Here is a 14,938-nt window from a genome sequence, read left to right as displayed (position 1 = left end):
AAATAAGTGCGAAGACAAAAGGCAAAAACGAGGATTTGAAGACACAAACGTCTAAAAAGCTCAAATGTACAAGATACAATTCAAAAGATTCAATTTATTGATGAAAAACGTCTAAAAATGACAAGAGTACAAGTTACAAAACGCAAAGTACAAGATATTAAATTGTACGCAAGGACGTTTGAAAATCCGGAACCGGGACATGAGTCAACTATCAACGCGCAACGCAACGAACCAAAAATTACAAGTCAACTATGCACAAGAATATAATATAATATATAAATAATTATATTAATTATTTATATTTTATATTTATGTATTTATTATGTCGAAAAGCTAGGAGCCAAAAGTTTGTGAGCTGGATTTTCAAACTCCACGACTCGCGGAGTTTGAAGGCCAAAAACTCCACGACTCGCGGAGCTGCCAAATTCCAAAATGCCTATAAAAGGTCACGAATTCTGCGAGTAAAAATATAATAAAAAATAAACATAATAATAATAATAATACTCCGTAGTATAATATATATATATATATATATATATATATATATATATATATATATATATATATATATATATATATATATATATATATAGTATAGATTAGTTTTATATTAGATTAGTTCGGGTTATGTAAAGGTTATTTTACGGGTTTTTGAAGTCAAAATTCTGTCCGTGTAACACTACACGATAAATACTCAATGTAAGTTATGTTCTCCTTTTTAAATTAATGTCTCGTACTTAAGTTATTATTATGCTTATTTGAGCCAAAGTAATCATGATGTTGGACTAAATATTAAAGACTGGGTAATTGGGCTTTGTACCATAATTGGGGTTTGGACAAAAGAACGGCACTTGTGGAAATTAGACTATGGGATATTAATGGGCTTTATATTTGTTTAACTAAATGATAGTTTGTTAATTTTAATATAAAGATTTACAATTGGACGTCCCTATAAATAACCATATACACTCGATCGGACACGATGGGCGGGGTATTTATATGTACGAATAATAGTTCATTTAACTGGACACGGGAATGGATTAATAGTCACTAGAATTATTAAAACAGGGGTGAAATTATGTACAAGGACACTTGGCATAATTGATAACAAAGTATTAAAACCTTGGTTTACACGCAGTCGATAACCTGGTGTAATTATTAAACAAAGTATTAAAACCTTGTTACAGTTTAAGTCCCCAATTAGTTGGAATATTTGACTTCGGATATAAGGATAATTTGACAAGGACACTCGCACTTTATATTTATGACTGATGGACTGTTATGGACAAAAACCAGACGGGCATATTAAATAATCCAGGACAAAGAACAATTAACCCATGGGAATAAACTAAAAATCAACACGTCAAACATCATGATTACGGAAGTTTAAATAAGCATAATATATTTTATTTCATATTTCCTCGTACTTTTATTTATTGTCATTTTAATTATTGTTATTTATTTTATATTGTTAGTTAAATATCGTCATTTACTTTACGCTTTGCTTAAAATATAAAATCGACAAACCGGTCATTAAACGGTAGAACCCCCTTTTATATATTATTAATATAATATATTTTGTACGAATATAATTGTTTAAAATATAGTGTGAAATAAGCCAGCTCCCTGTGGAACGAACCGGACTTACTAAAAACTACACTACTCTACGATTAGGTACACTGCTTATAGTGTTGTAGCAAGGTTTAGGTATATCCCATTTGTAAATAAATAATTAAAACTTGTGTAATTTGTAACGTATTTCGTAGTAAAATATAGTACTATTTCATATACCCCCACGCTACGACATCAATATATATATATATATATATATATATATATATATATATATATATATATATATATATATATATATATATATATATATATATATATATATATATATATATATATATATATAATATACTTTATATATTCATTTTAAAAATAAATTTTATTATATCTTTATTAATTTACATATTATTTATAACAACAATTGCATAAAATAGTTTATTGATATGCTTATATATAATTATTTATATTTACTTATTTATATATATATTTATATATTTATATACATATTTATTAACAAATAGTTGTTCGTGAATCGTCGAGACCGGTCGAAGGGTAATTGCATATATGAAAACAGTTCAAAATTTTTGAGACACATCATAACGGACTTTGCTTATCATGTCAGAAACATATAAAGATCAAGTTTAAATTTGGTCGGAAATTTTCGGGTTGTCACATCAACTGCTGAACATCATCAAGCTTTTGTTTCTAAAGCGACTGAACAAGATTCTATTACATGGCATAATGCATGGGTCATTTAAGTTTTTAGAAAATGAATCAACTTGTCCACAACAATCTTGTAGAAGATGTTGATCTTCGATCTTTTCAGATTCCAGGAACATGTATTCAATGTAAAAAAGGTAAGCAGAGCAAGAAACCTCATAAGCTGGTGAAGTATAATCCAATCTCTACTCCACTTGAATTGTTACACATGGATATTTTCGGTCCAATTCATTTTGAAAGCGTTGATGGAAGTAAGTATTGTCTGGTTGTAACTGATGATTAATCAAGATTTTCTTGGGTAATGTTTTTGAAAGAGAAGTCCGATACTCTTGAGAATTTGAAAGTGCTAATCAATCAATTAGAGATAGGTTTTAATCTAAAGGTAAGAAAGATTCGTTGCGACAATGGTACTGAATTCAAGAATCGGTATCTTACAGGTTTTTGTACTTAAAAAGGTATCAATATGCAGTTCAGTTATGCATACGCTCCTCAGATGAATGGTGTTGCTGAAAGAAAGAATAGGGTATTGATCGAGACAGCGAGAACAATACTGGCAGATTCATCGTTACATGTTCATTTTTGGAGTGAAGTTGTTGCTAATGCGTGTTACACTACGAATCTAGTTCTGACTGTTAAACGACTGGGTAAGACTTGCTATGAGTTATTGCATGGGAGAAAACCATCTTTGAAGCATCTAGAACTATTTGGTGCACCGTGTACCATATTGAAAAGAAAACCAGGAAGTAAGTTTGATTCTAAAGTGGTTATTGGAGTATTTCCCGGGTATAGTTCTCCTAAAAAGCGGGTTTTCAACAATGAAACAAGATGTATTGAAGAATGGTCTGAAGTTGACGTCCAAAGGAATTAGATGAAGAGTGCTCCTAAGAGGCATCCTTAGATTTATAACTATGATGAGCTGATTGACTCATTCAATCTTGCTCCAGATCAGACGGAGAATGAAGTTGAGTTACAGATGCTGTTTGATTTACAGAATTAACCAGAAGTATCTGCACCTACTCCAACTCCAACTCCATTACCCACTATCGATGAACCAGTTCAAGATTCAGATTAAGACGTTGATCCAGTGTATGATACCTGTGGATCTGATATTTCAAGTGAAAGTTCTGATAATCCTGAAGATATTGGTGATACTACGAATCTACATCATGAGATACCTGTTCCTGCACAACCAGTTCCCAGAAATACAGCTGCTCATCCTAGAGAGAATATTATTGGAGATCCGAATGCATGTGTTAGAACAAGAAGGCAAGTTCAGTTTGATGGTCAAGTTGATACTCATATGACAGCTGCTGCTGCATACTACGAGTACTCATGTCATATTTCTAGAATAGAGCCAAAGACAACAAAAGAAGCCTTGAAGCATGTTGATTGGGTCATGGCTATGCAAGAATAAATTCAGCAATTCCATCGTTTAGATATTTGGAAGCTAGTTACTAAGCCGCATGGAGCTAAAGTAATTGATCTCAAATGGGTTTGGAAGTGCAAGTTTGATGAAGATGGCAATGTTATCCGTAACAAAGCAAGATTATTTGCTAAAGGTTATCAGCAAGATCCTGAATTCGATTATGATGAAGTTTTTGCTCCTGTTGCCAGATTGGAAGCTATTCGCATTTTCTTGACTTTTGCATTATTTATGAAGTTTAAAGTGTTTCAAATGGATGTCAAGAGTGCATTTCTTCATGGCAAGCTTAATGAAAGAGTATATGTCAGTCAACCACCGGGTTTTGAAGATCATCTTCATCCTCACAAAGTTTACCGTTTACGGAGAGCCCTATATGGTTTACATCAAGCCCCATGTGCTTGGTATGGATGTCTATCAAGTTATCTGATTGAAAAAGGTTATCAAATGGGCACGGTAGATTGTACTTTGTTCATGAAAGTTATAGATGATGATATTATCTTAGTTCAGATTTATGTGGATGACATTATTTTTGGTGCTACTAAGCAGGAACTCGTTGACGAATTTGAGCAGGTGATGAAGGACGAATTCGAAATGAGTAAATTGGGTCTCTTACACTACTTTCTTGGTATGCAATTTGAACAGACTGATAATGGAATTTTTCTTCATCAAGCAAAGTATGTAAATGATATACTCGGACGTTTCGGTATGACTCAAGACCGTCCTGTGTCGACCCCACTAGCTGTGAATCACGGTATTTCGTTAGACTGTGAAGGGGAGCCTGTTGATCCTACGTACTATCGAGCAATCATTGGATCGCTCATGTATCTCACTGCATCTAGGCTGGATATTATGTTTGCAACATGTCTGTGTGCTCGTTATCAAGTTAATCCGAATACAGTTCATCTTACAGTTTCCAAAAGAATTCTATGTTATCTGCTACATTCTCCAAATCTCGACATATGGTATTCGAACGAAGACAAGTTTGATCTTATAGCATACAGTGATTCAGACTATGCAGGTTGCAAAATCAATAACAAGTCTACATCAGGAGGATGTCAATTTCTAGGTGAAAGGCTGGTGACCTGGCAATGCAAGAAACAAACTGCAGTTGCACTTTCCACGTGTGAAGCTGAATATATTGCTGGTGCAAGTTGCTATTCGCAAGTTGTTTGGATTCAACAACAACTTCGCGATTACGGACTAAGAATCTCTTTCTCTCCTCTTTATATTGATAATACTGCTGCTAGTGCAATTACTAAGAATCTTGTGCAACACTCTAAGACTAAACACATAGGTGTTAAGTATCATTTTCTTAGGGATTGCTATGAGAAAAAGATAATTGAGGTTAAGAGAATAGGTACTAAGGACCAGAGGGATGACCTTTTTACTAAGGCTTTTGATAAACCTAGGTTCTTGCTACTTTTAGAGATGAATGGCATTGTTGATCGAGAAAAGTAATTTCGGATGTTGATTGTGAGTTTTAATCAAACTTTTAGACTTTGCATGTAGGATGCATGACATATAGATTTTAGTTTCTTGTTATCTGTACTGCATATTTTTGCTTTCTGTCTGCATTTCCTTGCATAATTTTTTTCATGATTGTATGCTAGTCTGTAGCTATTTTCTGTTTCTTTTGTTTAAAATGCTAAAAGACAAAAAGATTTTATGTTTTAGTATTTTAGGGGGAGTATATGTTTCAACAGAAAATACCTAAAAAGTGTAAAATTTCTCATCAGAAAACCCTAAAAAGTTGAAAATTCCGAAAATGAGCTTGTTTTGATTAATTTGTGGGAGATGAAGAAATTACTGTACTGAGAATTGATATATTTGATTAGTAAGGACTGATTTTAACGTTTTATATTTATCTGTTGTGTGATGTACTGATAGATGTGACTTATGAATTCTTAGTGTTAGACAATCATAATAAGAATAACGATCATCTAAGATTCAGAAGTCATGGATGATCTGTAGCGTTTGAAGGTAGTCACCTAATTATCTCCGAAACTGTATCTAATGATAATTGTTGAGGAACTCAACATTCGATTGAGGGTATCCCCTATCATAATTGATAATCACTAGAAAAGGTTGGGGGTGGATTTAAGGTTGAGGATTATCTGTTTGGCTGGTGCATACCACGTTGTAACGAGCCTAAGACTTAATAATCGAAACTAAACCACAAAAATATCAGATAAAATTAGTTTATGTCGAAGTAGGTGTCCCTTCTCACTTAAGGTCGAAAAATATAATTCCTTATTGTGGACCGTTCAAGCATTTAAGGGAGAACACCTTAAAGTGATCTGAGCACACAACAAAGAAACATGAGTTCATGCATAAAAATGGAAAATTCATTCATGATGGCATTCAAAATCAATATATCAAAAGACAGTGATATGCTGAAAAAGAAATATCAAAAGAAAATCAAAGTCAAAAATAATTGGCGTATCAAGATGGCAAAGTCCTGAAAGTATGAAGAATGCTGATTCATGATGTGCTCATAAAGAAATCAGATCATTCTTAGTGTGACGCCCCCGCGCAGCTTGAATTGTTTAATCATGACGTTCACACTGAACTATCAAGATTCTTGTCATCTACAATTTAGAGTTATACCTATTAAGGCTGTAAGTTAGGAAGATACTTACCTAGATATACTCTAAATACATATAGATGAAAGTTTATCTTTCGATTCCGTTTTCCCAGACAACTTGAACATAAAGAAGTTAAGGGCCTTGAGATTTATTTCGTGTGACGACTGGTCATCAGGCGAGTCTGCTTTAACTGTAGACCAATCCCCGCGGTAAATAATGCGCCTATTCGGATAATCCAATATATTCTAAGATCTGCCGGCCAACTAGATTGAAGATTGTCAACACATTGGTAGAAGCCAAAGGCTGACAGGGTTATTCAAAATGCCGTGAGAACCATCCTGTTCAATTTGAATGAAGTACATGGATAGAGATAACGGAAAGTTACGCGTAATGAATTGACAACCTAATAAAAACGCACAATCATAAGTGATGAAAGAATCAAGGATTAATGAACTTAGCGTGATCTCAAAAATCATTGCTCTATAATGTTCAAGTAATTAATGCCAACATGATTGTTGAAGTGTCCGGAATGAATATGTTCATATTTAATGAGGATTGATATCAGTAATTGCATGATAATAGACATAGACTGGATAATTAGGAATGAACAACAGAAATCGTTTCAATATGTCAGTTCTGATCCATTTTTTTAAAAATTGTTAATCATCTTGCTCACAAAAAGAATGTGGATTTGTATGTTTGGCTTATCTGTTTGTTAGATAATTCGCTTTGAAAACTGTAAAACAACAAAAAGATTTTGGTTTGCATGTTATTGCATTTCATGATAGAATGTCTTTTCTTTGTATATTTTTAGTTGCATGACATTATATTTCAGAAAACTTATAAAGATTTTATCTTCTCTTTATTTTCTGATTATCCTCTGAATGCACAATGACATCTGAAAGAACCTTGTCAAGATCAAGATATGTTTGGCCACCAAATCCATAAGATAGAAGTTTGTAGAGCTTGTGATTTTTTGAAGGACTTTAAATGATTTAAGGTGTTAGTGAACTTAAGATGACATTACACTGTAGAACTTACTCATGTGAAACAGAATGTTTAGAGTAATAACCTCATTTTGGTTAGGATTTTTCATCTGCCTAAGTGTTAATGATCATTACTTGATGGATTAGTGATTTATGACTCAAATTGAAAGTGCTAGTTAGCTCTAAGATTGCCAAACGAGTCAAAATCCTAAGTTAGTGAAAATTTGAAATTGCCTAAGTGGCTCACTCGCACGATTGATGTGTACCGTACGAGTAACCACACGAGTGAGGTTAATCGTACGGATGACCCTGTTCTAGATTTGTCCATTTAACTTCTGCGTCAAACACACGAGTGATTCTGAGTCACACGGTTAATGGTGAACCGTGTGCTCAACCGTACGGTTAAGCACGAGAGTATAAATAGAGGGTGCTAAGCACAGGAGCTCACACTTGTACACCTTAACCACTTTTTCTCTCTAAAATCGATCTTCACCAATTGATTTTTCCACCGCAGCATTTGTTAAGCATATTAATCCAACCTCATCGCCACCAAATAGGTACAATTTCATCAATGTTTAGTAGGTTAATTTGTTGTTTGAATGTGTCGAAACCCTAGGGGTTTATAAGTCAAATTTTGTTAAATTGCAGTGTGTTTTGATGATTATTTACTATTGTTTTGAGTTAAACGATACCTAATGTTGCTATTGTGATGTAAATCGGTCAATAAAACGCACAAACATGTAATCCTGTCGATTTAAATATTGCATTTAATATCGGTTTCATCAGACATGCACGAGTGATCTCACTCGCACGCGTGGGACATGACTCGCACGAGTCAGTACGCGGTTAAGGCTCAACCGTGTGAACCTTTGAGCCCACTCATTTGATTTCATTTGACTGCTCACTCGCTTAACAAAGCTGACACGTGTGATTAACCGCACGAGTCACCACACGGTTGACTCACTCGCTTATAAATGTTGCCTCAACCGTGTACCTTGTCTGAAACCATATTACTGCTCAAACATGTCAACAGTGACACGAGTGACTATGTGACTCGCATGACTGACCCCTCAGCCGCACATGTGATAGTATCACTTGCACTGTTTGTCCTGTTTAATGATTTATGACACGTTGCTGCAAATGCTTTGATGTTTTTACGATATGTGAGTTGTATTTCTAACATTTCTGTTGCTATTTCAATTTGTTAAGAAATTACCTATGGCAGAACAACAAGTCAATGTTCCAGTTGTTAACCTAGAAGCTCAGGGGGAGCAAGGACAAAATCTTCAAGTGAATCCCGTTAATTCGCCTGCTCCACAAAAGATTATTCTAGAGAAGGGTTAGCTCAACAATCAAGTCGCCCTCTATGACACTACTCTCGAGAGGGGTAAACACTTTAAAGAGATTATAGCTTTTCTAAAGCGATCAAGGATCCATACTGCTATTTCTACTCGATGCACTGCTTACTACAGTCACCAAAGGGAATTCTGGAGAAATGCGGCACTTGATGTGTCAGAAGCTGAGACTAAGCTGGTCAGTACTGTTCAAGGGAATGAGATCGTTGTTTCTAAGACTGTGATAAGAAGGATTTTTAAGTTTTAATGATGAGAACTGCTCCCACATGACAATCAATCAAGAAAGAATCCACGGATGCTTCAAGAGATGTGCATATTCTAGTTATATTTCTGGTAAATCTGAACTGATGAAGACTCTTCTGCCTCCACAGTTTCGATATCTTGCTCATGTGATAATGCACTACTTGAGTGGACGTACAGCTGGTTTTGATAAGCTGAATGAGAAAGTGCAGAGTATGTTTGTGGCACTTGTAGTGACCCGAACTTTTTCATGTTTATATATATTAAATGAAATTGATATTTACATGATTAAGTGTTTCCAATATATTAAGCAATCAAACTTGTTAAAACTTGATTATTTGAAATGAGTTTCATGTAGACAATTGACCACCCAAGTTGACCGGCGATTCACGAACGTTAAAACTTGTAAAAGCTATATATATATATATATATATATATATATATATATATATATATATATATATATATATATATATATATAGTTAACATGATATTATGATAATTAAGTATATCACTAGGTATATTAACAATGAGTTATATACATAAAAATGAGACTACTAAGTTAAGAAACTCGAAACGATATATATAACGATTATCGTTATAACAACGTCTTACTAAATACATATGTATCATATTAATATATTGTTACACTATATTTATCATGATAAAATGATAATTATATATATCATTAAGTATATTAACAATGAACTACATATGTAAAACAAGACTACTAACTTAAGAATTTCGAAACAATATATATACGTAACGATTATCGTTGTAATAGTATTTTAACATATATATATGATGTTAAGATATATTCATACACCATGTTATCATGTTAACATAACAATTTAACATCTCATTTAAGTATAATAACAATGAATTAATTACATTTAACAAGATCGTTAACTTAAAGGTTTCAAAACAACACTTACATGTAACGACTAACGATGACTTAACGACTCAGTTAAAATGTATATACATGTAGTGAATTTAGATGTATTAGTACACTTTTGAAAGACTTCAAGACATATATCAAAGTACTTCTCCTTAACAAAAATGCTTACAATTACATCCTCATTCATTTTCATCAACAATTCTACTCGTATGAACCCGTTTTCGTACTCGTACAATACACAGCTTCTAGATGTATATACTATTGGTATATACACTTCAATGATCAGTCCCTTAGCATCCCATGTGAGTGATTAAACATGTGGGAACCATCATTTGGCAACTAGCATGAAATATCTCACAAAATTACAAAAAATATTATAAATCATTCATGAATTATTTACATGAAAACAAACTTACACATCCTTTATATCTAATCCATATACCAACGACCAAAAACACCTACAAACACTTTCATTCTTCAATTTTCTTCATCTAATTGATCTCTCTCAAGTTCTATCTTCAAGTTCTAAGTGTTCTTCATACATTCTATAAGTTCTAGTTTCATAAAACCAAGAACACTTTCAAGTTTGCAAGATTACTTCCAAGCTTTCTAATCCATTCCAAGTAATCATCCAAAATCAAGAAACCTTTGTTACTTACAGTAGGTTATCTAAATAATTCAAGGTAATACTCATATTCAAACTCTGATTCAATTTCTTTAACTATAACAATCTTAATTCGAGCAGAAATCTTACTTGAACTTGTTTTCGTGTCATGATTCTACTTCAAGAACTTTCAAGCCATCCAAGAATATTTTGAAGCTAGATCATTTCTTGTCACTTCTAGTAGGTTTACCTACTAAACTAAAGGTAGTAATGACGTTCATAACATCATTCGATTCATACATATAAAGCTATCTTATTCGAAGATTTAAACTTGTAATCACTAGAACATAGTTTAGTTAATTCTAAACTTGTTCGCAAATAAAGTTAATCCTTCTAACTTGACTTTTAAAATTAACTAAACACATGTTCTATATCTATATTATATGCTAACTTAATGATTTAAAACCTGGAAACACGAAGAACACCGTAAAACTGGACATACGCCGTCGTAGTAACACCGCGGGCTGTTTTGGGTTTGATAATTAAAAACTATGATAAACTTTGATTTAAAAGTTGTTCTTCTGGGAGAATGATTTTTCTTATGAACATGAAACTATATCCAAAAATCATGGTTAAACTCAAAGTGGAAGTATGTTTTTCAAAATGGTCATCAAGATGTCGTTCTTACGACGGAAATGACTACCTCTTTAGTAAATGACTTGTAACCTGTATTTTTGACTATAAACTTATACTTTTTCTGTTTAGTTTCATAAATTACAGTACATTATGAAACCATAGAAACTTGAATCACTCAAAACGGATTTAAAACGAAGAAGTTATGGGTAAATCAAAATTGGAAAATTTTACTTGTTGTAGCTACGAAAATTTTATAACAAATCTACACTAATCATATCCTAGCTAACTTATATTGTATTATACATGTATTCTAACATATATTATGTAATCTTGGGATACCATAGACACGTATAAAATGTTTTGACATATCATATCGACCCATCTATATATATTATTTGGAACAACCATAGACACTCTATATGCTGTAATGTTTGAGTTCGCTATACAGGGTTGAGGTTGATTCCAAAAATATATATACTTTGAGTTGTGATCTAGCCTGAGACGTGTATACACTGGGTCGTGGATTGATTCAAGATAATATATATTGATTTATTTCTATACATCTAATTGTGGATAACTAGTTGTAGGTTACTAACGAGGACTGCTAACTTAACAAACTTAAATCATTAAAATGTAATAAATGTGGTGAATATAATTTTATCATACTTTGATATATATATGTACATATTTGATATAGGTTTGTGAATCGACCAGTGGCCAAGTCTTACTTCCGGCAAAGTAAAAATCTGTGAAAGTGAGTTATAGTCCCACTTTTACAATCTAATTTTTTTTTTGGGATGAGACTATATGCAGCTTTATAAATATTTTACAAAATAGACACAAGTACGTAAAACTATATTCTATGGTTGGATTATTAAACCGAATATCGCCCTTCAAGTCTGGTAACCTAAGAATTAGGGAAATGGCCCCTAATTGACGTGAATCCTAAAGATAGATCTATTGGGCTTAACAACCCCCATTCAGGTTATGGATGGTTTAGTATTTCGAGATTATCATATAGACGAGAGGTTCTGTTTTGGGGATATTCTCTGTATTAAGTTAACGTCGGTTACCGGGTGTTCAACATATGAATTATTTTTATCTCTATGCAGTTTGCGAAATGCCTGATATGAGATGTGTTATAAAAATGAAATCTTGTGGTCTATTTTTATGATTTGATAATATATAGGTTAAACCTATAACTCACCAACATTTTTTGTTGACGTTTTAAGCATGTTTATTCTCAGGTGATTATTAAGAGCTTCCGCTGTTGCATACTAAAATAAGGACAAGATTTGGAGTCCATGCTTGTATGATATTGTGTAAAAACTGCATTCCAGAAACTTATTTTTGATGTAATATATTATTATTGTAAACCATTATGTAATTGTCGTGTGTAAATGGTATATTTTAGATTATCATTATTTGATAATCTACGTAATGCTTTTTAAACCTTTATCGATAAAATAAAGGTTATGGTTATTTTAAAAATGAATGCAGTCTTTGAAAAAAGTCTCATATAGAGGTCAAAACCTCGCGACGAAATCAATTACTATGGAATGTTTATATTCAATATGAATGGGACATTTCAGTTGGTATCCGAGCGTTGGTCTTAGAGAACCAGAAATTTGCATTAGTGTGTCTTATCGAGTTCGTTAGGATATATTAGTGAGTCTGGACTTCGACCGTGTTTACTTGAAAAATGATTGCTTAACATTTTTGTTGGAAACTATATATTGTTAACATGTAAATATTATGTGATATATTAATCTCTTAACGTGTTTGATATTGTGTGTTAGATGTCTACCTCTAGTACAAATCTCATCGACTCACCTAATAATAATGAAGAGTCGAATATAGTTTGGGAAGATTCACAAATTCCTGAGGAGGAATCGGAAGAGGAGGAACCGGAAGAAGAGGTTCCGGAGGAGGAAATATTAGGAACCATAGAAAAATAGATAAATAAAAGAAAATCCTCAAACAATGGACCAAAGTTAAAAATGGTCAATGGTGTTTCCGCCGAGGAAGAAAAATATTGGGAAGATTACCAATTTTTTGATGAATCGGATCCCTATGAGGATTCCGATGATGTTATAGAAATTACCTCGACCCAATTTGAAAAGGCAAAAGAAAATAATAAGGGAAAGGGCATCGAAATAGAGAAAATTGATTCCAACCCCGATGAACTTTATATGTATCATCAACGCCCGTATTTCTTAAGTTGTAACAATAACCCTGGAACCTCTAAGCCACCAGGTTTTTCTAAACCATTTGTGAAAACAACGGCTCGTATTAGAGGAACATCATATATCCCTAGAAAATTAGCAAAACGAAACAGGTCCGAAGAGGAAGAAACTAGTGAGTCGGAATAAAGAGTTGTAATCATGAGGTGTAAAATATGTAAAATAAGTGTGCTTGTACTTTTCTTGTTATGTGTGAAAAATTGCTTGTATTATTTGATAATTATCTTTTACGAATCTAACCCTCGTATATTTTTACAGTATTAAAACAAAAATGGATGTTAAGGATAGACAACCAAAAATTTTAGAGGACCTACCCGGGGACATGATTGATGAAATCTTGTCTAAAGTCGGTCAGAATTCATCGGCACAATTATTTACGGCGAAATTAGTGTGTAGAACATTTGATGAACGTTCCAGGAATGCCTTAGTTTATAAAAGGCTTTCATTTGAAAGATGGAGTATATCACATTGGGGACACCGTAAGTTACGCCGTGTTTTCTTTAAAGCGTTAAATGCAGGGAACCCAAATGCAATTTTACGCTACGGGTTAAGAACCTATTTTGACTCAACATATCCCAACATAGGACTTCGTGAGTTAGAAAGAGCTTCTAACATGCAACATAAAGAAGCATGTTATGCTTACGGGTTAGTGATGTTCGCTTCTCACTAAAGTGAGAAAAAGGACATCGGATTACAACTTTTAAATAATACCTTCCCACAAGTGACGGATTCAGTAGTTGGGGTGAGAAACAAGGTTTTTAGATTATCACGGGGCTGTTGGACATTACGAAACCCTCGTCCCTTTGACGACGTTACAACATGCTATCTTGTCAACGGCCACAACGGTTATGTTCTACAAGACCAAGGATGGGAAATAGTCTTAGTAAAACCAGAATGCATGACTTGTTTCTGGACTTATGAATTACGTGTTTTTATTGCCTTTGCTGAACGACTTGCATATTAACTAGGATTGTTGTCACAACTATTTTGTATCAAAGTTATTGTGTGCTATATTTCATACTATATGTATAATAGCGGTATTGTAAGTTTGTAAAATATTGTATAAAAGTTTGAGCGTGAAATATTATTATAATCAGTTTTTTCATATAGAATTGTAGTAGTTGAATTGTATATTAGCTACTAAGTATGAACTTAACGGGTAGGTACTACCCGAATTAAAACTATAAAACGCTAATATGAAGAAAAATCTTTTATAAATGAGTTCATATTATGATACGAAATACTATTGACTACTCTTAATATTCTATATGATTAACTTAATTCTTTTGAGCTATTTTTGAAGGAAATGGCACCGACGACTCGTCAGAATTTGAACATGAGCGATGAAGACTTTCATGTTTTCCTTGCAGCAAACATAGCCACGGTACAGGCTGCAATGCAAAACAACAACAATAACTCTGAATCTAGCAATACAAATAACGCCACAAGAAATCGTGTAGGATGCTCCTACAAAGAATTCATTGCATGTAAACCTTTGGAATTCGATGGAACCGAGGGTCCAGTCGGATTGAAATGGTGGACCGAAAAGGTTGAATCGGTATTTACCATAAGTAAGAGTACTGAAGAAGACAAAGTAAATTACATTACGCATACCTTCACAGGTACTGCGTTAACATGGTGGAATACCTACCTAGAGTAAGTGGGACAAGATGCTG

The sequence above is a fragment of the Rutidosis leptorrhynchoides genome, chromosome 8, assembly GCF_046630445.1.
Source record: "Rutidosis leptorrhynchoides isolate AG116_Rl617_1_P2 chromosome 8, CSIRO_AGI_Rlap_v1, whole genome shotgun sequence".
In the NCBI taxonomy this organism is placed as follows: Eukaryota; Viridiplantae; Streptophyta; class Magnoliopsida; order Asterales; family Asteraceae; genus Rutidosis; species Rutidosis leptorrhynchoides.
This window is presented reverse-complemented; position numbering follows the sequence as displayed.